This window comes from Gossypium arboreum, chromosome 5 (assembly GCF_025698485.1).
Source record: "Gossypium arboreum isolate Shixiya-1 chromosome 5, ASM2569848v2, whole genome shotgun sequence".
Classification (NCBI taxonomy): Eukaryota; Viridiplantae; Streptophyta; class Magnoliopsida; order Malvales; family Malvaceae; genus Gossypium; species Gossypium arboreum.
The window spans coordinates 30600634-30624955 of NC_069074.1; the positions used below are offsets into that span (position 1 = coordinate 30600634).

Here is a 24322-nt window from a genome sequence, read left to right on the forward strand (position 1 = left end):
TTTTTTTTTTTATATATCTATTTATTAGTTTAATTACGTCTTCCAATGGTTAAATAACTGAAAAACACAAAATTTCTGAAGATTAGTTTATTAGCATTTGGTGGATGACACCACGTTCGTGGTAGGCGCAATTGAGTCAATGGCTTTGGATGACTACAAATTTGACTATTTTATAACACTAGTAATAAATTAATGACTACGTGCTTTAATTTTCCTTTTAATTCAAGTTGATCTTTAATAAAATATTTTTGCTGAGCCAGAAAAAGTTGATCTCAATCAAATTGTTTAATGTTGATCTGGGTTGGGGTAATGTGTGCCTTGATACACTTTGTTATCGTCCTTGTTCTAATGTTCTGTTTTTTTAATAAAATATCTTTGATTGCTTAGAAGAATAATATCATTTAATAATTTCAAATTATTGAAATTTATTATTAATATAAAATAATGAAAAGTCAAAATCCTCATTTTCTGATACATGATTTTGTACTCGCTAGGAAAGGATTAAAATAATTAATTATAATCTTTCATAAAATAAAACAATTAATTAAACAAAATTTCCTTTTAATTATATTAAATAATTAATAACTTAATATTTTAACTAAATAAATTTAAAATAAATTTTTAACAATGGTAAGAAATTATTCACAGCATCGAGTGAAACTAGGGGGCTGGCAAGAGCCCGATGCTTTTAAAATAGAAATATTTTTATTTACACCCTTTGAAATTTTTTAAATTTTAAATTAGTAAAGTTAAAATTGTATTTTTCTTTAAAAATGATAAAAATTGATTTAATCCTTTAAAATTACAAAGATAGAAACTATTAAAATGGTGAAATTATATTTTTACTATCGTAAAAATTATATATTAATTTCGACCCTAAAATTTTTTCTAATTTTACCCCTACACAATATAAGATAAATTGATATAGTGAAAAATATAATATGTCAAAACCAAAATATAACATAACTAAAAACAACAAAATAACGACATAAATTCATGAACTTACAAAATCTATATATAAGAATTATTAATGTGTTACAACTAATATTAAAAATCACAAGCACATCTCGAATATAGGTACAAATGTATAAATATTATTTAAAATTAAATTCATATGATAAATTATGTGATAAATTAATACACAATACAAACACAACATAAAATGTGATTCATTTTATAGATTGAATGAAATAATAAATTATACATGCGAATTAAAATAATATGAACACGTGAAAACCAAATACAAAATAATATAGATCGTTTTTATTTCTCTTTATGCTTATCGTTGATGTCAAAAGCCGGAGTTTGTTAGGTGATTATTGAATCATTTGAAGATTTTTGATTTTTTTTTTCTTACGTTGAAAGGGTTGGCATTTTAAGAGGACAGTGGTTTTTTGAGATTGAAGCTTTATGGGTGATTAGGTTTCTATTATTTGCTGTATACACTCATTTTGTCTGAGCCTATTTGGAAGCCCATTTAAATTTTTATTCTCTCTTGAGCTGTTCGAAGCTCATCCGATTTTGTTCTATTTAAGATATTTATTTTTATTTTTCTTTTTTTTCTTCTTTTCACTACTACTATTATTAAATATCATTATTATTATTGTTTTATAAATAAATAAAATTAAAAAATAATATATATACATGAAATAAAATGAGAAAAAAGAAGAGGCTTTTCATATTTTTGTTCTTAAAAAAAAGGTTAAAAAAAAAATCCAACAACAACAAGCATTTTATTTCTTTTTTTCTTTTCTTCTATCTTTCTTTTTTATACACGCCCTCACTCTCTGGCTTATTTGTACACGTAACCCTTTTATTTATTCAAACATTCAATTTAATCCGAAATTTCAAAATTAGAAGCAAATTAATTGCTACATTAGTCCTTTGTCTTCCACATTTTTTATCTTTTAGTCCCAAAATCAAACTATGTCATTTTGTTTCCATCTTTAATAAATTATTTACACTTATATTTTCCGTTTCATTTGCATTTATGCATTATATATTTAATGTCAATTATACACTTTATTTTAATATTTTATATTTGTTCACATTTGTATAATTTTATTTATTCTTATTTTGTCTGTATTTATTTTCATGTCCATTTATATTTATGTTTTTTACACATTCCCTTATATACATTTTAATACTATTTATTTATGTTACTTTGATTCTTTTATTGTATTATGAATAAGGTGTATTATTGTTATTATTATCATCATTATGTCAATGTCTTATTTATTTCATTTATTTAAATTTTCTTTTTATTATTGCCATTTTGAAAGAGTTTGAACTTTTCATTAACTTTAGCCAATTTAATTAATTTTCCTATTTTATTACTATTTGTTTTAAAAGAGGGAACTTTAGGTCATTTTCCATCTCATAATTGTTGACATGAAGTTAGTTAAGTAGGTATTACATTTTAATGAAACCATAAGATTTTTACATTTTAATGAAGCCATAAGGTTTTTACATTCGGATTTAGGTTAGTCTTTAAGATCTTATCTACCATTTACCGTAAAAAAATATAAATAATATGTAAGATTTTTTAGGGTTTTAAACTAATTTTAAATATCGTATAGGATTAGAAACTTAAGTTAATATGTAAACATTCTTTATGACTTTATTCAAGATTAAAACTAAAGACTTTTATAGGTGAATTGTAAATCATGAGTTGGTCTTTCTAAGTATTTTATTCTAGAAAATTTTTAAGAAAGCTAATAAATATTACTTAAGATATATTATTTTAAGATTTTGACTAATTTAAACCTTAGATCAAGAATTTTAAAGTAAGATAAATCATAAACCCTGCATAAGATACTTTCATAAGATCTTGATATGTTCAACATTATTAATTAAATCTTTTAAATAATAATAATATTTATAATAATAATAATAATAATAAAAGATCAAATAAGTTGTAGATGGATTTTAATATTTCTCTTAATTCATTGGTAATTTCTAGTTTTTTTAGAATTTTAAAATAGAATTAATTTTAGGAATTGAAGGTATTTTACTAGAATTATTTAGGTATCCTTTAGGGCTCCCGTTTAAAGTAAAAACCTCTAATTTAAGTTATTAATATGCTTAAATAAAAAAACCTAGCTCCTAAAAACCTGTAAGACTATCCCCAGATAGGAGTTGTGGGGGTGCTATAACCTTCTTCATACGTAACTGTACTCCTGAACCCGAAATTTGGTGTTGAGATAGAGTCTATACTTTTACGATTTTTCGTAGTATTAATTCTAGACTTTTAGATGATAGGTGGCTAACCAACCTAACCCTAATTGGTTAGTGGCGACTCTACGTTAATTTAGGCCCTCCGTGTCTAGCTTTGCTTACTAGGCCCACGTACCCTTATATAGGCAATGTTACGATAGCTTGGCGACTCCATTGGGGACAGTGGTGAGTTAACTTAGGTTTAAGAGCTAGGTTTTTTTTTTGTATTTGTACATATTAGATTTTTTTTATTCGTGCATTAATTTATTTAGTTGTCTAATGTCGTTTTAAATTGTTGAATATGTGTTAAATATTGGTTCAGTTGTTCATTTCATTTACTTATCCTATTTTGATATCTATGTCAATGGTTTGTTTATTCTTTTATCGATGAAATTAATTAATGTGTATGTCGAATCTACCGTTGTGGGGCGGCTATAATTGTCTTTTATGTTGCATCTTGCTTTCGGTCCTATGCCTGGGCCCATCCCGTTTAGGAGGAGTAGCCTTAGGGTTTCGTGTGGCAATATGTCACTGCATAAGTTTAAGGACTACTTCATGGATAAGATGAATATAGATGTTCGTGTAGCAAATGCTACCGTGTACGCTATGGAAGTCTTACCACCCAAGGGCCAACCACTTCCCTATGGATGTCGTATTTAAGCCTTGGGTTCCTCGTGCATTAGAGTCAACCGTAAGTTAGCATGTAATGACCATTTTAAATGTGAAGCCTAGACATAAGAGCCGTACCATACCCCTCGTAATAATACCCTATATGACCTCATAAGCATTTATTCGTATGTTTTGTGTTTGAATTTTTCGCAATGCTTTATGATTTAATTTCACATTTTTTTCATTTGACTTTTTTTTACGGACTTTGTTTTTCTTGTGTCTGTGTCTCTCCATGGCATAATTCATGCATCATTTAAATACCTGGGGCACAGTGTTGTATCTATATTCAACACGAACACACTTCGAGAAGATTCAGTTGTTCGGCATAGGGTAGAAAATATAAGGTTAATAGCGAGAATGTCAGAGCATACTTAAATCAGAGAAGGTGATTGGCAGGTAGCTAGTTTTGACTCGAGCCTACCTTAGATAGTCCGCATGGACTATAGGAGGGATCGCGAAGATGAGTTAAGGGAAGATGACAATCATGGGACGAGGCTAAGAAAACGCGCTTCTAAGACGAGTATGTCGATATAGCACAACTTCTGTTCGTTAAACCAGATGTTTCCCTGTTAAAGGCTACCGTACGTTTTTGGGATCCCACTTATAGGTGTTTTATGTTTAATGAAGTGGATATAGTATCGACTATCAAGAAACATTCTACCATTCTTCATTATGACTTTAGAGATCCGTTAAGGATATATTGGAAGCGGAACGTTGATTTTCGGGGATCCTTAACCAATCTGATGGGATTACTTGTAGATACGATGAAAGCAAGATTAAAAGATAAAAATGGTCATCGCATTTCCGGGTCTGACATTAGGGATGCTATAGGAAAGGCCAACAGTGAGAGACATTTGTCACTGTTCGCATTTTCCATATACGAGTTGATTGTGTTTCCAAAAGCTCTAGGATATGTGAGTGTGGAGCTAGCTAATTTCTCGTTTCAGATTGAAAAAAAGGGTGAACCCTGCTCTAGTAGTCTTAACTGAAACCATCATTTCACTCAATTTCATCAGAAGGAAAGGAGATGGACGTTTCTTAGGATATGCACAGTTGTTGTTTGTATCGATGCAAAGCCATTTTAGGTGCCTCTATAAGTGCTTTTTTCAGGTGTTTATTCCTTCGACCAGGCCTATAGAGGAATTTCTAGAAAGTGAGTGGCCTCCAAATCAATCAATTGAGGAGTGGGTTCAGAACCTTAGTACATTGACATACCAAGAAATAGAATAGAGGGCTCCATGGATGATTCGAAGCATGATACTTATCGGGTGTGGTGGTCATTTGTGGGTTCCCTTAATTGGCATATAGAGAGCCATCAATTATTCCTCGTTGATGGTTTTGAGCCAATACGAGTATGATCAATGCATACCTGCTACAGTTGGTTTAAAGAGGGTGGAAGCTTTGGTTCAAGACCTGGGATTTCTGAAGAAATTGGAAGAGATACGAATCAAGTGGGGTCAAACCTTGAGCTTGCAATTAGAAACCTTTTTCTACCATTCTCCCTCAGAAACGTATATCTAGTGGCACCTAAAAAGAAGGAAAATCTCTATGTCAGCGCAATTTAAGGGAAAGAGGAAGGTCCCAGATTACGTAGCCAAGCTAACAGAAAAGATATGTGATTTAGAGATGCGTCTGAGGGGGAGTGATGAAGAGGTCAGACGACAACGAGAGCAGTATCAGACATATGTAAAGTAAAAGGAGGAAAAAGTCATGAGACATCAGCAGCAACACCTGTTAGACATGAAGGGAAGAGATGAAGAACTAAGAATATAGTTAGAACGATGTTAACGAGAAAGATCTAACTTGTTTGCTCAGATTCATAGGTTGGAGGCGAATCTGAGTCTGCGGGCTAATGAACTCTAGAGTCTGCAAGAATAAGAGCAAACTTGGAGGAGGGCATCTAATGATAAAACTGCTGAAATTGATGTGCTGGATGAGGAAATTTATTGTATGACTAAGGAATTAAAGACAAAATAAGAGCAAAATAAAAAGGTCATGAAAGAATTTATGGAGCTTACGAATCGTTTTATCGTAGTGGAACAAATGGCAGTAAGCTGACAAGAGGCGTTTGAAACATTGCACAGGGAAGGTCAAGTTTTCGCTCAGCAAGTCGAAGACATATGTGAACAGATTGAAGAACTCAAAAAATAATCTACTCGTTTTGTGACTAGGAGCGAGCCTGCAATGAAACTTCTGCAGGTGGCTCAAGCACATTACCAAAAGTTCATCAAGCTCATGAGGAGGAAGAAGAAGAACGGGGAGTAGAGATTTGCCTTATGGCAATAGGATCGATTAGGATTTTCCTTAAGTATGAATGAAAAATGAAAAAACTTTCTAAGCCGAACATTTTTTGAACCTTTTATGAAAGAAAATGTTTATATTTGAGTATATTTACGACAATGTGCCCCAATTTCATTCATTCATACATTCATCCATCTATCCATTCATTCATTCATTTGCACATTTATTTATTCAGAAACATTATTTAGAAAGAAAGAACATTTTTTATGACAAATTCAAATAATTTTCTAATTTTTTGTGACAAATTCAAATAATTTTCTAACTTTGGAAATAAATGTCATTTGAAAAAGGACCAAGGATAGCTCACCGGTATAACACTCGCTCAAAAGCCAATAAGATGATGGAAGAAGAATTAGCATGCACCAAACTAGAGGAAAAAATAGAAAGGATAATGGAAATGATGACTACAAGGCCAAGGTAGGTGAAGTAAGCGACACTTTGGACAATCCAATCCCTTTTTATGGTGATACAGGGGTATATTGTGAAGATTTACCACTTCAAGCACCAAGTGTGAATATTCAAATCCCAAGTAAATGATTTGCTTGCAAGCGAGGAGCCAAGAGAAGTGGATAAGATAAAATCGATTATAGATGAAGAAGCTCATAAATTCAGCTTAATTGAGGAACGTTTGAAAGCCATTGAAGGATTAGACACCTTCGAATCTGTAGAAGCAGAAGGCCTATGTCTAGTACCCGATGTGGTCGTCTTATGAAAATTCAAAGTTCCTGAATTTGAGAAATTCAATGGTAGCAGTTTCCCTATTACTCACATTGCCATGTACTGTAAGAAAATGGTTGCTTACTCCAAATATGAGAAACTGCTAATGCACATATTTCAAGACAGTTTAACTGGATTTGCGGCTCGCTGGTATGTAAAATTGGATAAGAGCCAGATTCGAACTTGGGGAGATCATGCACGGGCATTTATTTCTCAATACAAACATATTGTAAACATGACCCTTGACCGCCTGACTTTTCAGAACATAGAAAAGAAGTCAAATGAGAGTTTTAAAGAATACGCACAATGGTGGAGGGATCTGGCATCACAAATACAACCCCTATTCATGAAAAAAGGAGACCATTGTTTTGTTTGTTGGTACGCTAAAAGGCATATACTACGACAGGATGGTAGGAAATGCCTCTAAGACCTTTGCGGATACAATATTATTCAGAGAAATAATAGAGAATGCATTGAAGTCCAGCAAAATAGATGACCCTTTGAGCGCGAAGAGATGTGTCATTGGGAAGAAAAAGGAAGCAGAAACGTAAAAAATTGCACCAAGCGGATACCCATACTCTTACTTTCCATACCCAAGCCCAATACCTCCACGCCCCCAATACGCGGCTGTAAATGCTACCAATACTTCACCGTTTATGTATCGTCCACCTGTACCCATTACAAATCCCCTTATGTTAACTATGCCAACCCGGTCCCCACAGACCCAAGCTCCATTAAGGCCACCACGAGAGAGGCCTGTATTTGATCCAATTCCCATCTCTTACGCGGAAATTTTTTTGATTCTAGTGGAGAAGCACCTCCTTGTACCTACATACAAAGAACCAATGCAACTGCAATTTCCAAAGTGGTATGATGCCAATGTTTGATGTGAGTATCACTCTGGTAATCCAGGTAATACAACTGAGAACTTCTTAGCACTAAAATATAAGGTGCAATATCTCATAAAGGTAAGAAAGATATTTTTCCAGTGAGAGAATACATTGGACGTTAACACGAATTCGTTACCAAACCACAATTGAACAGTTAATGCTATAACTGAAGAAAAGAGCCTTCAAGAAAGAAAAGTAGAAGAAATCACAACCCCACTAGAATGACTTTTCGACATCTTAAGGAAGTCAAATCTGATTCACACCTAGCCACCTAGGTTTGTAATTGGAATTGATATGGATCAAATCTGTAAATTTCACCTAGGAGCTCGAGGACACTCTATCCAAGTTAGCCCAATGTTTAGGGAACATATACAGTGTCTCTTGGATTCTTTCTAGCTAGAGAGACGGGAGAGTATTAAGACCAATGAGATAAATATGTTAGATGCGAAACCTATCACCATCGTATATGGAAAGAAAACCCCTATTGAAAAAGTCTACCTCAAAGGCCGTACAAGACGATGTGTTGGTTATCAAGGTTCCTGACCCTTTTAAGTGTGGAGATGACAAATGAGTTCCTTGGAGATATGATTACGAAGTGGTTGGATCTGATGCCTCCAACATCTCAGGACTCAGTGGCATAACTCGAAGAGGGTGTTCTAAGAAGCCAAATACAGTGGGGAAAGAACCCCATGTAAAGGAAGTAGTTTTAAAAAATCAACCAGAAATTGGCGATAAAGAAGCCGATAAGGAAATGAGAAAGGAACAATAGGGAGGAGTAAAAAATGATGAAGTTAACAAAAATTTTCATTTGGGAAAGCACAGCGAGTATAGTTTGGTCGAGCAGTTAAACAAAGCACAAGCAGTAATTTCTCTGTTGTCACTCCTTTTGAACTCAAAGCCACATAAGAGGCTCTTGTATGAGTTTTAAAAAAAGCTTATATCGTTTACAACATGTCAGTGGATAATATCAGACACTTAGCAGGGAGCATTTTGGCCCTAAATTACATAACTTTCAATGATGATGAAATACCCCCGGATGGAAGAGAAATGACCAAGGCACTACACATCTCAGTAGAGTGTAAAGCCTATTCCGTAGTTAGGGTCCTAATCGACAATGGGTCATCAACCGACGTCTTGCCTTTGTCAACTTTGTCCAAATTGCCCGTGGACACCTCATACGTGGTACCGAGCCCTTTAGTGGTATGAGCTTTTGATGGTACCAAAAGAAGCGTGATTGGCAAAATAGAGATTCCCTTGTTGGTAGGAGCCATTAATTTCATTATTTGCTTTTAGGTGATGGATATAACACCTTCTTACAGTATGCTGTTAGGACACCGTTGAATTCATTCGGCTGGGATGGTACCATCATCCTTGCACCAAAGATTCAATTTTGTAGTTGATCAGAATTTGTGGATCGTGTGAGACAAAGATAACCTATTGGTAGCTAGCTTGCCAAATTCTCCTTTCATAGAAGTGGATGATGATGTGGCCGCTACATCTTACGGAATAGAAGGAATACAAGCCCCTAAGCCTCATGTACCACGAACAACAAACATGTTACTTGCCGAGACAACAAAGAAGGGTTGGTGATAAACCGTAATTTATACATATTTCTATCCCACGCTTAGCACATTTTATGGATGATTTCTCCTTAGATTTGGTGAATTCGATGCTCCTAATTCCTTAATTTCATGTTTTATACTCAGGAAAGCAAAGGAGAATAAAAAGAGCGAGAAATGGGCTAAAAACAGAGATAATGAGCCAATGTACGAAATCAACACGGCCTGGACTTCCTCATACGGGCAGATCACATGGCCCTGTTAAATTGGAAGGCTTGAAGGACGACTTACATGAGTACACCATACGCCTGTGCCTATCAACAGGCTCGACCATAGCCTGAAGTAATCGTACACGGGCGTGTCACACGGGCATGTCCCTATCGAGCCCAAGCAGAGTCCTATTCAGAAAAGGCCATTTTTGAGGGTTCTTAGGCATTCTAAAGCCTATAAATACACCCTAGAAGAGGAGCAGAGAGAACACACAAAGTAGAAAACAAGGAATTACTTGAAGAAAGCCGATTGATCCATCTCAGAAGTCAGATTCATCATTAAGACTGAAGATCTCCCCTCAATTTCCCTTTAGGAGTTTTGGGTTTTCTTTATGTTTTGTATTTATTTTTATTCTGAGATGTTTTCCTTTTTAGTTATGAACTAAATCCCCTAAATACCTAAGGGGAATGAAACCTAAGATGAATCTTGTTATTATTATCTGAATTGTATGATAAATATTTAACTTATTCTTAATTATGTGTTCTTAATTCTTGTTTTAATATTTTAGGATATTGATTCAAGTTAATACTCTTATGCAGAGGCGGAATAGACCCTGTCTAAGAGTAAATTTATCATAATTAAGCGGAGTTGATTGCGCGCCTAGAGATAGGGTGACAAGATTTTACCGGATTAGGGTGAAACCTAATAAGGGGATCCATAGATCGAGTTAATGCAACCTTAGGGTGTTAATTAGAAAGAGATTTCAATTATTCAATCTAGGGTTAGACGTTGTTAGTCTCGAGAGAGATAATAATATAACTTAGGGATCTCTATGGAACAAGTTGAATGAATAAACTGTCCGATTCAGTGTCAAATAACAAGTAAAGTCTAGTTGGATTTTTCCTTAGGTATTGTCTTAATCAATCGAGTTTTCCCAAAAAATATTTTCCCCAATTTCCTTTTCTGTGATTTCTTAGTTTAATTACTTAGTTAGATAAACAAAACCGTTTTATTTCTTTAGGCTAGATAATAAAAAGAAAGTTAATACTAGTACTTTTAGTTCCTTTGGGTTCGATAATCTGGTCTTACTAAAGCTATACTACTGTTCGATAGGTACACTTGCCTCCATCGTGATAATAGTTAGTTTCAAGAACGATTCATTATAAATATTTAAAACCAGTCACGAATATCACGTATCAAGTTTTTGGCGCCATTACCGGGGAACTAAGATGTTAGGAACGTTCGATTTTTATTTCTTTAGCCATTTACTTTTACTGCAATTTAAAATTTTTACTAATTTATCTTTTCCCTTATTCTGACAGGTTCCTATAGTTTATGACTAGAAGAAACCCGTTGGGACCATTATTTTTTAATAGTGAGATCGATCACACAGTTTGTAGAAACCAACGAGAAATAAGAGGAAGCTTAAGATGCACAGAGGAAGAGCAAGAGGACGATACTCAAACCACAACTGAGGAGATGGCTGAAAATCAGGAAAACCTAATACCTTCTGTGATTGCTGTTAATCCAGTAAATCAGAATCTACTATGCATGATTATGCTAAACCTACTTTAACAGGAACTGAATCGAGTATAGTTAGACCTAGTATTGCTGCAAATAATTTTGAACTGAAACCTAACACAATTCAAATGAAACAACAGTTTCTTCAGTTTGATGGTTTGCAGGATGAGGATCCAAATACTCATTTGGCGAATTTCTTTGAGTTTTGCGATACATTTAAAATCAATGGCATTTCTAATGATGCCATACGTCTTCAGTTGTTTCCCTTTTCATTGAGAAACAAGGCTAAACAGTGGTTGAACTCATTACCACGGGGGTCAATTACTACTTGGGAACAAATGACCAAAAAATTTTTATTAAAATATTTTCGGCCGGCTAAAATAGCTAATTTACCTAATGATATCTCTTCTTTTGTGCAGATGGATTTAGAAACACTCTACGATGCATGGGAAAGTTACAATGACCTCTTGAGACGATGCCCTCACCATGGGTTAGCACTCTGGCTATAGGTTCAAACGTTTCATAATGGCCTGAACCCCTTGACTAGACAAATGGTTGATGCAACCGCTGGTGGAACTATCAATAATAAAACACCTAGAAAAGCTTATGAATTCATAGAAAAAATGTCACTGAATAACTATCAGTGGCAAGTCATGAGGACTAAGCCAACTAAAACAGCAGGCATTTATAACGTCGATTTGGTTACTATGCTGTCAAATCAGGTAGAACTTCTAAATAAAAAGATTGATGGTTTACTTGGTTCTAAGCAGGTTCATCCAGTAATGCAATGTGAAACAACTGGAGGTGGATCAAGCAATTCAGAATATCAACCCTATGGCCACAACATGGAGAACGAGCAATTAAATTACATGGGTAATAATCCTCGATCTCAAAATAATCCTTATAGCAATACTTATAATGCAGGTTGGAGGAACCACCCAAATTTCTCCTGGGGAGGCCAAGGAAATCAGAGACCACCTTCAAGCTTCCAACAACCACCTTACCAACAAGAGAGGAAGCCGAACCTTGAAGAGATGCTCACAAAGTTTATATCGGTGTCAGAAAATCATATTTAGAATACCGAGGTAGCATTTAAGAATCAACAAGCGTCAATCCAAGGACTCGAGAATCAAATTGGAAAGCTGGCTAAGATGATTTCAGAAAGAACACTAGGAAATCTACCTAGTAACACCGAACCCAATCCAAAAGCACATGTGAAAGCAGTTACACTGAGGAGTGGGAAAGTGTTAGCTGAATAGGAAAAGAAGCCACAACAAGAAGCTGACAGAAGCAAGAGAGAGGAGGTAAAACCCAAAAGCAATGACTATCCAATGCCGAAGGAATATAAATCACCAATCCTATATCCAGCAAAGTTGAAGAAAGACCGTATCGATGCACAATTTGGTAAATTTCTTAAACTTTTTAAACAACTACATATTAACTTACCTTTTGTTGAAGCTATATCGCAGATGCCTACATACGCAAAATTTTTAAAGGAGCTCCTAACAAATAAAAGGAAGTTTGAATACTTATCTACAGTGGAACTTAACGAGGAGTGCTCGGCTATACTCCAAAACAAACTACCAACCAAACTAAAAGATCCAAGAAGTTTTACTATACCCTACTTAATTAGTAGTTTGAATGTTGATAAGGCACTAGCTGATTTAGGGGCTAGCATTAATTTCATGCCATATAAAATGTTTAAACAACTTGGTCTTGGGGAACCTAAACCCACTAGGATAAGTATTCAACTAGCTAGTAGATCTGTTAAATATCCAAGGGGTATTATAGAGGACGTACTTGTAAAAGTAGATAAATTTATATTCCCTGTTGACTTCGTTGTACTTGATATGGATGAAGATATTGAAGTGCCTTTAATTTTAGGGCGTCTATTTTTAGCCACTGCTAGGGATATTATTGATGTGGGTGATGGTAAAATGGTACTTACCGTAGGTGATGAAGAAATCATTTTTAAAATTTATGATGCCATGAGATTTTCTAGGGAACAGGATGACTCATGTTATTTTATTGATTCTATTGATCATGTTGCTCAAGATTCTTTTCAGGAAATCATACATAAGGACACGTTGGAACTGTGCCATGCCCAAGGAGAGGAGGTAGATGACGATGATTTCGAGACAGGTAAAATAAAAGCTAAATTGAACTTTAATGAACATTCCCAAAGACAAGCAGAATATGAGGGCAAGGGAACGATGATCTTAAGGAAAAACACTCTATTGAAGAACCTCCAAAACTGGAACTTAAACAATTGCCAAAACACTTGGAATATGCATTCCGTGGAAATAATTCTACATTACCAGTTATTATTGCTTCTAACTTGCAACCCAAGGAGAAAGAGGAATTAATCCAAGTATTAAAAGAACATAAAAAGGCTATAGCTTGGAAAATTTCTAACATTAAAGGGATTAGCCCTTTTTTTTGCACCCACAAAATTTTAATCGAAGATGAATATAAACCATGTGTGCAAGCTCAAAGACAGCTGAACCCCAACATGAAGGAAGTTGTTAAAGCCGAGGTAATTAAATTTCTAGATGCTAGAATTATTTATCCTATTTCTTACGGTTCTTGGGAAAGTCCAGTGCAGGTTGTTCCTAAGAAATGAGGCATGACTGTGGTAGCCAATGAGAAGAATGAACTAATTCCAACTAGGACAGTCATAGGTTGGAGAGTTTGCATTGACTATAGGAAGCTAAATGATGTCACAAGAAAAGATCACTTCCCCTTGTCATTCATTAACCAAATGTTGGAAAGACTATCAGGGCACATGTACTACTGTTTCTTAGACGGACTATCTGGCTATTTTCAAATCCCAATAGCTCCTGAAGATTAGGAAAAAATGACATTCACATGTTCATACGGTACGTTTGCTTATCGAAGAATGCCTTTTGGATTATGTAACTCTCCTGCTACTTTCCAGCGCTGCATGATGGGCATCTTTGACGAACTTGTAGAATATATCATGGAGGTATTTATGGATGACTTCTCGGTATTCGGTAACTCTTTCCATCTTTGCCTTAAAAATTTAAAACGAGTTCTAATAAGATGTGAAGAAACGAACCTTGTACTTAACTGGGAAAAATGTCACTTTATGGTTCAAGAAGGTATTGTGTTGGGACATAAAATTTCTAGTAAAGGGATTGAGGTTGATAAATCTAAAATCAAAATCATTGAAAAACTACCTCCTCCTAGTTCAGTTAAGGCCATTAGAAGTTTTTTAGGATATGCTGAGTTTTATAGAAGATTTATTAAAGATTTTTCTAAAATAACTAAGCCTTTGACTAAATTACTAGAAAAAGATGTGCCCTTTAATTTTGATCAGGAATGTTCAGAAGCATTTAATACCTTAAAAAATAAATTGATTAATGCTCCAATTCTAATAGCACCTGATTGGAATTTACCTTTCGAACTAATGTGTGATGCGAGTGACTTTGCAGTAGGTGCAGTTTTGGGACAGCGAAGGGACAAGCACTTTCAACCTATTTATTATGCTAGCAAAACTTTGACAGCCGCACAAGAGAACTACACCACCACGGAGAAAGAATTGCTAGCTGTGGTTTTTGCATTCGATAAATTTAGGCCATATCTAATATCGTCTAAAGTTGTCGTTTATATTGACCATTCTGCCCTTCGTTACCTGTTAACTAAGGCTGATGCAAAACCTCGACTCATTCGATAGATTTTGTTATTGTAGGAATTCGACTTAGAGATTCAAGATAAGAAAGGAGCAGAAAATCTCGTGGCTGATCATCTATCCAGGCTTGAAAATTCAAATACTAAAGAGCTAGATGAAGTAGAAATAAATGATTCGTTCCCTGAAGAATAATTTTTTGCTATTTCTGACTTGAAGGTACCTTGGTTTGCAGACATCACGAATTTTTTAGCTGCTAACGTTATCCCAAAAGGGTTGACACATCAGTAAAAGAAACAATTCTTTACTGATGTGAAAAACTACTTTTGGGAAGATCCTTTTCTTTTCCGTATATGTGTAGATCAAGTCATTAGGCGATGCGTTACAAGGACAGAAGCATTAAAAATCTTGGAACATTGCCACTCAGGACCAGCTAGAGGACATTACGGCGGAAATAAAACCGCACATAAAATACTCGAATCAGGTTTTTATTGGCCCACCTTATTCAAAGACGCCAACAGGTATGTTATTTCTTGTGACAAATGCCAAAGGACAGGTAATATCTCTAAACATGATGAAATGCCTCAGACATATATGCTTTCATGTGAAATATTTAATGTTTGGGGTATTGACTTCATGGGTTCATTCATTAGTTCATTTGGAAATAAATACATCTTAGTAGCTGTTGGTTATATGTCTAAATGGGTTAAAGCCCGAGCATTACCTACAAATGATGCTAGAGTAGTGGTACATTTCCTTAAGAAACTTTTCTCGCGATTTGGAACACTTAGATTAATCATCAGCGATAGGGGTACTCATTTCTGTAACACCCAATTTGAAAAAACCCTCAGGAAATATGGAGTTTACCACCGAACAGCCACCCCTTACCACCCTCAAACTAGTGGCCAAGTCGAGGTGGCAAATCGAGAACTTAAACGTATCCTAGAAAAGACAGTAGGATTAAACAAGAAAGACTGGGCAACGAAAATAGATGATATGTTATGGGCTTATAGAACTACTTTTAAGACCCCTATAGGAACATAATCGTATAAATTTGTTTGTGGAAAAAGTTGTCATCTACCATTTGAGTTAGAACACAAAGTATTCTGGGCTATAAAATTTCAAAACTTTGATCCCAAACTTGCAGGTGAAAACAGGTTGATACAGTTAAACGAGTTAGACGAATGGCGAACCTGTGCGTATGAAAATTCAAGACTATATATGGAGCAATGAAATACCGCCATGATGCTCGGTGAAAACAAAATAAACAATTTGAAGTTGGAGATTATTATATAAATTGAGACTCAAATTGTTCCTTGGGAAGCTTAAATCACGATAGTCAGGTCCATTCGTAGTCAAAACAGTTTTCCCATACGGCACCATAGAAGTAAGTCACCCATCGCAAGGTACTCTCAAAGTAAATGCACATCTCCTCAAACCTTACAACGGTGAGAAATTTAAAGATGATAGATAGGAGCGACAGCTCTACGAACCTCCTTAAGTATACTCACACTGTAAAGTCGAGCTTAGACTTTAAATAAGTGCTTCTCGTGAGGAAACCCGAGCACTTACTGTATTGACTTCTTTAAATTTTGGTATTTAACACCTGGCTTACTAACGGAGCTTTTGAATACAGGTTTACCACATAGACACGACCAAGCACACGGGCGTGCTTAGGACCGTGTGGAAACAGGGCAAGGATTTTCCCCAAACACGAGCTACGATAAATCACCACGGCCGTGCAATATGGCCGTAGGCGAACCTGCCAAAACAAAACGGGCGTGCGACACGCCTGTGTCTAGCACCCGTGGTCGAACCTGTCAAATTAACACGGGCGTGGGCTTACATATACGGGCATGGGAGAAGCGAACCACATTGCACATGGTCGTGCGACACAATCATACAGCCACACAGCCTAGAGACACGGGCGTTGCCTCAAGTCGTGTGAAAACCACCTAAATCGCGACAAACACGGGCTGAACACGAACCCCACGGGCGTGTGATATGACCTTGCCATTTTTTAAATTAGATTACCCCTCTTATTTTATTTTCCTTTACGTTTATTTTTATTCTCATCTATTTGAAATATCATTTATTTAAAAAAAAACACGGCTTATCTTTATTATCAGATTATTCCTATTATTCCTCAGAATCATGCTTGCCCTCCAGCTTTATTTCCAACAATCGCTCTTACTAATCCAGGAACTTCATCCATTCTTAACTCAAGAAGTTTCACTTTTCTGCCTATCTTATGATCGTATATTTATTTTTCAATCTATCTTTGTACATTGAGGGCAATGTACATCTTAAGTGTGGGGGGTCATTTATTTTTTGTCTTATTCTCATTCAATTTTTTCATATCACTATTAGAATAAATTTTGATTAGTTTATAATATTTATTAATATATCTTGAATTAAAACATAGGCATTCATGCATTGATGGTTTAAACTCTAAGACATTAGAGAATTAAGCATGATAAGTTGATTTTTAAGAATTTAAAATTTTAGGTTGTTTCCCCAAGTTTAGGTATTATCTTGAATTGAAATCCACAAGTTTAAACATAAAAAGGCCATAATTTTTTGTGAGATCTTGAGCCTTCAAGAGCATCTATTGATTCTTTCATGCTCACTTTTATTATTGCTTTGAGTGTGTCAATATCAAATTCTTATTCTAGAACTTGCTTGATTATGCGTGTCAAGACCACACTAATTGATTTGATATGTCAACATGATAGAGACACTTAGGATTAGCCTACTCATGCCATGAAAAGGCTACCTTCACAATTAACCCTTAGTGAACCCCTTTAAGCCTAACAAGCCATTTCTTGTATTACCCTTAATATTAACCCTTAACCCATTATTGTTGAAATCCCCTCAATTAATTTGATCCCTATTTTTGTCGAGTTTTGATTTGAATAAATTGCTTAGCTATGTCTTGTTCTTAATAGTTAGTCTATGTTATTTGACTTGTTCTTAAAAAAAAGATTCATATATTAGTAGTAATTCATTATTTATGAGCTTAAAGTTTGTAATTTCACATCATATGAAGAAAAGCTAAATTCCAGTATCTTTTCGTTAAAGAATTTAGTTTGTCAATTTCAAGTATTTTTCTAGTTAGGTAATTTTTCAATTCAATCTTGATTCTAACCATTTCTTTCAGCTTGTGACAACACCCCCTAACCAAAGCTACGTTACAACCCTATAAAGACCTTTTGATTGATGTAGCATCTCAATATATAGTGGTGGAGATTTGATTTTCATGCAAGCCTATGGTAATAACTTTTCATATTGACTAATGAGTGCTTAATTTATTGTCTTTAAAAATCTCAAGTGATTTGAGTGAATCTTTAGTGAGGATGTTAAACTTTGTGATATTTTGAATTAAAGATAATCACTTAGATGAAGGAGGAACACCTATATTTTTGTGATAAAAATATTCAAATTAGAATGTTTGAAACTTTGATGTTCTTTCAGTTGAATTTTCAATATATGATCATTTATGGATTATTTTGAGATACTATTGATAGGGATTATAAAATGAGAATAATTTATTTTGATTATGAATTGAGGATTTTGCTTGAGGACAAGCAAATGCTTAAGTGTGGGGGTATTTGATAAACCATAATTTATACATATTTCTATCCCACGCTTAGCACATTTTATGGATGATTTCTCCTTATATTTGGTGAATTCGATGCTCCTAATGCCTTAATTTCATGTTTTATACTCAGGAATGCATAGGAGAATAAAAAGAGCGAGAAACAGGCCAAAAATGGAGAAAATAAGCCAACGTACGAAATCAACAAAGCCTGGACTTCCTCACACGGGCAGATTACACGGCTGTGTTAAATTGGAAGGCTTGAAGCACGACTTACACGGGTACACCACACGCCCGTGCCTATCTAACAAGCTCGACCACGTCCTGAAGTAATCGTATACAGGCGTGTCCCTATTGAGCCCAGGCAGAGTCCTATTCAGAAAAGGCCAATTTTGAGGGTTCTTAGGCATTCCAAAGCCCATCAGAGCCATCGTTAACCATTGGTCGTTAAGGCGTATTCTCAAAATACCTATATCTACAGCTGTGGCAATAGGCGCGTGATTTGGTAATACGCCAATTTGTCCGCTAGAAGAGGAGAAGAGAGGAAACACAGAATAGGAAACAAGGAATTACTTGAAGAAAGTCGATTGATCCATCTCAAAAGTCGGATTCATCATTAAGACTGAAGATTTCCCCTCAATTTCCCTTCAAGAGTTTTGAGTTTTCTTTATGTTTTGTATTTATTTTTATTCTGATATGTTTTCCTTGTTAGTTATGAACTAAATCCCCTAAATACCTAAGGGGAATGAAACCTAAGACGAATCTTGTTATTATTATCTGAATTGTATGATAAATATTTAACTTGTTCTTAATTATGTGTTCTTAATTCTTGTTTTAATATTTTAGGATATTAATTCTAGTTAATGCTCGGAGTTGATTGCGTGCCTAGAGATAGGTTGACAAGATTTTGCCGGATTAGGGTGAAACCTAATAAGGGGATCCATAGATCGAGTTAATGCAACCTTAGAGTGTTAATTAGAAAGAGATTTCAATTATTCAATCTAGAGTTAGACGTTGTTAGTCTCAAGAGAGATAATAATATAACTTAGGGATCTCTACGGAACAAGTTGAATAAATAAATCGTTCGATTCAGAGTCAAATAACAAGTGAAGTCTAGGTGGATTTTTCCTTAGGTATTGTCTTAATCAATCGAGTTTTCCCAAAAAGTATTTTCCCCAATTTCCTTTTCTGTGATTTCTTAGTTTAATTGCTTAGTTAGATAAACAAAACTCTTTTATTTCTTTAGGCTAGATAATAAAAAAAAAGTTAATACTAGTACTTTTAGTTCCTTTGGGTTCGATAATCCGGTCTTGCTAAAGCTATACTACTGTTCGATAGGTACACTTGCCTCCATCGTGATAATAGTTAGTTTCAAGAACGATCCATTATAAATATTTAAAACCTATCACGAATATCACGTATCAGTTGGAAAATCCACTTAAGTTTGGGAAACGGCCTACAAGGTATCTCAGAACCTGGATTTTGTTCCCACTCAGAAGGATACAAGAGGGTTAGGATATAAGCCTATGAGGGAGAATGTCAAGAGGATGTGTAAAGTGTGGAGAGCAAAGCGATTAGCCCGCATGGCTGGAAAGAAGGTGGTTGAACCTCTTTTGATTTGTCCTCCACTATCTAAGACCTTTTACTCAGTGGGACTCGAGCACCAAGAAAGGACCCCAATCAAGTTAATGATTAATGGAGATGTAATGGATCTAAACATGATTGACGATAGGGTGCAGATGTCAAAAGACTCGGTTGCTACTGTAATCGAAAAAATATATAGGATTTTTCCTATGTAATTTATCACATTTTTACTTAAAATTGTTGTTAAAATTAAATAATTGTTTAATAAATTAATGAAATATGTGAAAATATGAAATTAGGACATAAAAATTATTAAAATATAATTTTATGCTTTATTATATAGTTTTCATGCAATAAATGGCTTATTTTATATTAATTTGAATATATTATATTTTTTAAGACATAAATAGGCCATATATGATTAAGTTAAATAATAAAATATAAAATTATATTTAATAATTCATTTTAAAATATTTCATTAATAATTTGGGTTTTAAATTAATTAATTAAATTGGATAAATTTTATTCTTTGGTCCTCTAACTTGTTGATTTATTCTGGACAGGTCTGATAGCTTTGCTGGATTACAAAACCATCCAAATTGGGGACTAAGTCAACCCAAAATTTGGCTGCACATGGCTGTCCATAAACCAATTTTTGGTTTAAATGCACAAGGTCTTTGAAGAGTTGAAGAAATTAGAGATTTACCTGAAGATTTGCACTTGACTGAGTCTCAGTCTTGAGTTGTTGTGACACTCATATTGACCAAAAATCAAGCAAAAATCAGCTCAACTTCCTCAATTTATGGCTGGCCACCCATAGAAGATGCTTCAAAAGATGAAAAGTCCTATTTTTAGTAAAGTATCCCCCTCTCCTCATCTATAAATAAGACCTCATTCTCACATTTCTAATTATCCCTCATCCCTCATCCCTCATCCCTCATCCCTCATCCCTCATCCCTCATTCATTCACTTAGCATTCTTCTTTTCTCCCCATGCCTATCATCATCTTTTCATAAAGATTTTAGCATTTGAGCCTCTTAAAGAACCTTTGGTCGGCCACCTTGGAGAGACATCAGCAAAGGAGCGAAGCAAAGGAACGAAGGAGCCTCGTTAGTAAGAGTCTTGGGTGACAGCCACTCTGAATTGGGTTTAATCTTTCTTTTCTTTAATTAATTTAAAAATGTTTCCTATGTGTTCTTTGTTCTTGTTTACAACAATGTTATCTTAATTTTATTTAAGCTAGTATGATTGCTTTGATTAAAAAATATTTATCAGATTCATGTTTATAATGTTTGTGCCTCAATCGATCATGTTTTCAAATTAAAGTCAAGTCTGTATTTCATTCATACGTGATTGAAATGCACCTGAATTAGCTGAGTGATCTAACCAGATGACGGCTAGTGGACGCATAACTGACATGTGCATGCTCAATTTAGATCGTAACCCGATTAACTTGCAGGTTGCACAACAACCCTAACCAGGCTCTGTTATCTGCATAGTTTTTAGATTTGTGTGATTAAACTATTTCAAACCAAACACGTCCCTATTACCTCGCATGAATACTAAGAAACCCTTAGTAAATAAGGATCAGTAAAATGTGTATTTACTAAGTAAAGGATTTCGAAAGGACCTAACATGGTTTCCAAACTCATGAAAGATCGAGTTGCCGTGGAATGTTTTTCCGAATATTATTAAGCATGTTGATAATAAATTGAGTTTAATTAAAGTAATTGTCCTAGTTTATTTATGTTATAATTGCTGCAAATTGTGTTTAATTTTGCTAAAATCTATTTCATTCATATAGTTGCATACTTAGGTTAATTTGCATTAGGGATCATTGCATTTAGTTTAATAGATTTTAATCATCACTTTTCTACTAAATTGTGTTTTTATTTACCAAATTGTTAATATAATTTTACAAATTAAGTGACTTAGCACAAATACAATCCCTCTAGAGACGATAACTCGATACTTACTTATTACTTGATAATGATTGTGTACACTTGCACAAACCTACACGTTACAAGTTTTTGGCGCCGTTGCTGGGGATTGTTAACTGTTGCCATAGTCATTTTTTTGTGAAATTATTTACTTCCAATTTGGTTTATTTCTAACATTTCTAACTTATTCTTTTTAATTTTGTGATTTTCTTTTCAAGTGTTTATGAGCGTAGATCGGATTATCGATTTACTCCCTGTAGACCTTGAAATTGAGCAAACTTTCAGACAACGAAGACATGAACAAACATCTCAAAGACAAGTCGAGATGGACCTTGGAAATCAGAATCAAGCCCAAGGTAATGAAGCCGATCATGTACGAAATCCTATCCTCATTGCCAATGATAGGGATCGATGCATCAAACAATATGCTGTGCCACTTTTTAGTGAGTTAAATCCAGGAATTAGAAGGCTAGATATTGAGGCAACCCAATTTGAATTGAAACCAGTGATGTTTCAAATGCTCAAATGGTGGGCGAATTCAATGGTATGTCCATAGAAGATTCACATCTCCACCTTCAATTGTTTATAGAGGTGAGTGATTCATTCAAGATAGCCGGTGTGACTGAAGATGCACTGAGGTCAAAGTTGTTTCCATACTCATTACGAGATCGAGTACGAGCATGGCTCCATTCATTGCCACCAAGTTCCATATCTACATGGTAAGAATTAGCAGAAAGATTTTTGGCTAAGTATTTCCCACCTAGCAAAAATGCTAAGTTGAGGAACGAGATCACAACTTTCCAACAATTGGATGACAAGTCTTTGTATGAGGCTTGGGAGCGATTCAAGGAGTTACTTCGTAAGTGTCCTCATCATGGGATTCCTCATTGTATCCAGTTGGAGACATTCTATAATGGTCTCAATGCACATACAAGAATGATGGTAGATACTTCTACGAATGGTGCAATTTTGTCTAAGTCTTATAATGAGGCTTATGAGATCATCGAGAGGATTGCAAGTAATAACTATCAATGGCCAACAAATCGAACAGCTTTAGGAAGACGTGTAGCTGGAGTTCATGAAGTTGATGCCCTTACTTCGTTATCAGCTCAGGTATCGTCTATTTCCTTTAGTTAAAACAGTTTACCGCTAGTAGTACTAATAATTTTACAGCTTAGCCACCAAGTCCATTTGAAGTAGTTTCCTGTGTGTACTGTTGGAAAGGTCATTCTTTTGAGAATTGTCCATCAAATTTTGAGTCAATGTACTATGTGGGGAACCAATATCAAAATAGGAGTGGATAAGGACCCCAGTTCAACTTCTACAATCCTTCATGGCATAATCATCCTAAATTTTCTTAGAGTAACCAAGGAAATTGACCAAACCACAACTTATTGCAGCATAGACCTAACCAATTTCAAGGGTTTAATCAGCAAGCTCTAAGACCACCTCAAGCTGAGGCATCAAACAGTTTGAAGAACTTGTTGAAAGCGTACATGGCAAGAATGACACTTTGATACATAGCCAAGCAGCAACACTGAAAACTTTGGAAAACCAAATGGGTCAGTTAGCTATAGAGCTTCATAATAGACCGCAAGGAACCTTGCCGAGCGATACTGGGAATCCAAGAAATTTGGGTAAAGAACATATTAAGGCAGTGGCATTGTGAAGTGGTAAAATTCTAGAACCTCAATTAATTGATGTCGAACATAAGCCCGTTGAGAAGAATCAACTAGCTATTGAAATTTCTACACCAAAGGAATCACAAACTGCAAAGACTAACAAGGTAAATCCTAACTTAGTGAATTCAGATACTTTAACATCTTTCTTGGATACAGATTTACCTACTCAGAAGAGTTGTCCGGTTCAACCAGAAGTTCCATCACCTCCATATCCATAAAGATTGCAGCAACACAAGCAAAAACATGAGGTGTAATTCAAGAAGTTTTTAGATGTTCTAAAGCAGTTACACATCAATATTCTGTTGGTGAAGGCTTTAGAACAAATGTCAAATTATGTGAAGTTTATGAAGGATATACTATCTAAGAAGAAATGGCTGAGTGAGTATGAGACTGTTGCCTTGAGAAAGGAGTACAGTGCATTCCTACAGAACAAACTGCCACCAAAATTGAAAGACCAAGACAGCTTTACTATACCCTGTAACATTGGTGAATCTTACTGTAGTAAAGTTTTGTATGATTTAGGAGCAAGTATCAACTTGATGCCTAAGTCTATTTTTAAGATGTTAGGGATAGGTGAAGTAAGACCTACAACTGTGATGCTTCAGCTAGCAGATCGGTCTTTAGCATATCCTAAGGGAAAGATCGAGGATGTCTTGGTAAGAGTCGATAAATTTATTTTTCCTGTTGATTTCATTGTCTTAGATTTTGAAGTAGATAAGGAAGTGTCGATCATCCTTGGGAGGCCTTTCTTATCCACGAAAAAAATGTTAATTGATGTGCAGAAAG

At 34.9% G+C, this 24322-nt stretch overlaps 2 non-coding genes across 2 annotated transcripts; both read right to left on the minus strand.

Annotated features, from left to right (window-relative positions):
• Window positions 1–11469: 11469 nt before the first annotated feature.
• LOC128293480 (small nucleolar RNA R71) lies at window positions 11470–11576 on the minus strand. The gene has a single exon (XR_008283661.1). It is a non-coding gene; the product is annotated as a small nucleolar RNA R71 (small nucleolar RNA).
• Window positions 11577–22628: 11052 nt separating this feature from the next.
• On the minus strand, window positions 22629–22735 carry LOC128293373 (small nucleolar RNA R71). Its single transcript, XR_008283557.1, has one exon. It is a non-coding gene; the product is annotated as a small nucleolar RNA R71 (small nucleolar RNA).
• Between the last annotated feature and the right edge of the window lie 1587 nt (window positions 22736–24322).